Here is a 3,395-nt window from a genome sequence, read left to right as displayed (position 1 = left end):
TTTTTCCTATAAATATATATTAATATATACATTTTCCCCTAGTGGATTATACAGCCAGATGCAGTGGCTCATGCCTATAATCCCAACACTTTTGGAGGCAGAGGCAGGAGGATGGCTTGAGCCTAGGAGCTTAAGGCCAGTCTGAGCAACACAGCAAAATCCCATCTTTACATAAGATCAAAAAATTAGCCAGGCATTGTAGCACGTGCCTATAGTTCCAGCTACTCGGGAGGCTGAGGTGAGCCCAGAAGGTTGAGGCTGCAATGAGCCAAGATCATGTCACTGCACTCCAGCCTAGGCAACAGAACAAGACCCTATCACACACACACACAAAATATGATGTTACAAACATCAATCTGCAATTTGCTCTTCTAGCTCAACATTGTGTTTTGGAGATTTATCCATCTTGATGCATTTAACTCTGGCTCATACACTTTAACTACTACATCATATTGTGTTGTAGGAATTTTTTTTTTTTTTAAGACGGAGTTTCGCTCTTGTTGCCCATGCTGGAGTGCAATGACATGATCTCAGGTCACTGCAACCTCTGCCTCCGGGTTCAAGCAGTTGTCCTGCCTCAGCCTCCTGAGTAGCTGGGATTACAGCCATGCGCCACCATGCCTGGCTAATTTTATATTTTTAGTAGAGATGGGGTTTCTCCATGTTGGTCAGGCTGGTCTCGAACTCCTGACCTCAGACGATCCGCCCACCTCAGCTTCCCAAAGTGCTGGGATTACAGGCGTGAGCCACCGCACCCAGCCTGCTGTATGAATTTGTGTGTGCATTTTCCTTTTCACGAATGCTGCCTTAAATTTTTCACAAAATGCGGCCGGGCGCGGTGGCTCACGCCTGTAATCCCAGCACTTTGGGAGGCCGAGGCGGGCGGATCACGAGGTCAGGAGATCGAGACCATCCTGGCTAACATGGTGAAACCCCGTCTCTACTAAAAATGCAAAAAATTAGCCGGGCGAAGCGGCGGGCGCCTGTAGTCCCAGCTACTCGGGAGGCTGAGGCAGGAGAATGGCGTGAACCCGGGAGGCGGAGCTTGCAGTGAGCCGAGATCGCGCCACTGCACTCCAGCCTGGGCGACTAAGCGAGACTCTGTCTCAAAAAAAAAAAAAAAAAAAAAAAAATTTTCACAAAATGTTGCAACGAACATTCTTGTGCATTTATCTACTCTGAAAACTTCTCTAGGACCCAGTGCAACACACACACACACAAACACAAAGTAAAACAAAAGTTTCACAAAACAATTGTCTTACTACACTTTTAGAAACTTTCTCATAATGCATATCATAGTTTTTTTTTATCAGGTTGTCATTTCCCTTCCATTCCTAGTTTGCTGAGAGTTGTTAATCATGAATGGGTGTTGAATTTTGTCAAATTCTTTTTTCACAAATAGGACTTTTTATTTCCCACTTATTATAAGTCCAAACTTTAAACAGATTCTTGGACTGGACTGGTGGTTCATATCCATCAGCTTGCTCATCTTTTAGCACCTATCTCGTCCCCAGTGGCTTTTCCAGAACTACTTCCTTCACCATGAAGCTCCATGAGTTTTCCCAATTCATATTTGGGCTTCTTCAGCATTTTTACTTTACCCTTCTTTTTTTTTTTTTTTTTTTTTTTTTAAGACAGAGTCTTGCTCTGTCACCAGGTTGCAGTTCAGTGGCACAATCTTGGCTCACTGCACCCTCTGCCTCCTGGGTTCAAGTAAGTCTCCTGCCTCAGCCTCCCGAGTAGCTGGGACTACAGGCATGTGCCACCATGCCTGGCTAATTTTTGTATTTTTAGTAGAGATGGTTTCACCATGTTGGCCAGGATGGTCTCGATCTCTTGACCCTCGTGATTCACCCGCCTTGGCCTCCCAAAGTGTTGAGATTACAGGCGTGAGCCACTGCGCCCAGCCAGCATTTTTACTTTTCTAATGAAAACATCATGGAGAGGATAAATAGATTGGCAAACCTTTTCTATGTCTTTTCTAATGCTGTCTGGAGTCAATTTATTGACCACTTCTTTCAGGTCATTTGTCTGCACCTCTCAGGCCATGATTTCTATGATCTTCCAGATTTAGTGGATCTGTTGATGCTAAGCATAAGAAATCTTCCATATTTGATTGTTGCATTTTTTAGTAAAACCAACACAGAACAGACAAAGCAAGTAACCATGGGTAGTCTTGACATCAACATGAGCTTCAATCACTGTCTGCCATTTTTTCACCATGGAACATATTTTGTCACGGATAAGATCCATGCCATGGAAGTTAGTCAGGCAGCTTTTGCCCTGAACATCTTCTATAATCAGTTTGAATTTTCTAAATGCAACTTCACCGTTCTCCAAATCAGCAAAACTCACTTCAAACACAGGACCCTTGAGGCCATCGGATGCAATTTTGGTTCCTTGGGTCCTGGTGACTAGCGTCTTTCCTATATTTCTTATATTGAACATAGCAGGTGCTTTCTCACATTGTACAAATCTTCCTTAGAAAATAGATCAACCACTTTCTTCTTGGCTCCCTTTTTGCCACCTTTCATAAGGCGCTTGTTCTTGCCAATCACCATGGTGCTGCTCAGAAAGCCAAAAGGGATCATAGGGATTTTTGAAAGAAATTCTGTCAATAAGGTAAACTACAATAATTAATTTTCAAATGTTGAACCAACCTTGCATTCCTGAGATAAGCTCCACTTGGCCATAGGATGTTGCAATGAGTGCCAAGCTGCAAATAAGAGGGCAGAGTTCTCCACAAGACTGCCCTCACTTCAGATACCAGCAGCAACTCTAGGGGTACCTAGGGCCATCCTCATTTCATACTAGCTGGTGACAAGTTTGAGCATCCCGGAAGACTTCCTCAGGTTTCATTCAGAAAAATGAGTCACAGAACTCAGGAAAGCAATATACTTACAATTACAGTTTTATTACAGCAAAGCATAAAAATTGGAACCAGCCAAAAGAAGACACACATAGAACAAAGTTTGAGAGGGCTTGAAACATAAAGGACACATTGATCTCTGGGCATCAAAGTGTGACAATACTCTAAAAGTATGGCCAACCAGGAAAGCTTACCCAAGCTTCAGTGTCCAGAATTTTTATTGTGGTTTCATTATGTAGATATGATTGACTGAATCACCAGCTATACCATTGAACTCAATCTGCAGTCCCCCTCCCTTCTCTGCAGATGATACCATTTAGCTCAAAGTCTCAACTCTCTAATCACATGATTGGTCTTTCTGGTGTGGCCAACCCCCATCCTGAGTTATCTCATTAGCACAAACTATCAAGTAGGGCTTGAGGGGTCTACCACAAATGCACAAATAATAAAGACACACTTATTATTCAGGAAATTCTAAAGGTTTGGGGGTTTAGAACTGCGGATAAAGACAAGCTAAATTCTTCAT

General features: G+C 43.0%; 1 pseudogene; it reads right to left on the bottom strand.

Moving 5' to 3' along the window:
- Positions 1–2,088: 2,088 nt before the first annotated feature.
- LOC112633392 lies at positions 2,089–2,561 on the bottom strand (annotated as a pseudogene).
- Between the last annotated feature and the right edge of the window lie 834 nt (positions 2,562–3,395).

The sequence above is a fragment of the Theropithecus gelada genome, chromosome 10, assembly GCF_003255815.1.
Source record: "Theropithecus gelada isolate Dixy chromosome 10, Tgel_1.0, whole genome shotgun sequence".
In the NCBI taxonomy this organism is placed as follows: domain Eukaryota; kingdom Metazoa; phylum Chordata; class Mammalia; order Primates; family Cercopithecidae; genus Theropithecus; species Theropithecus gelada.
The sequence above is the reverse complement of the archived record's forward strand: the minus strand, read 5'-3'. Positions and strand labels throughout refer to the sequence as shown.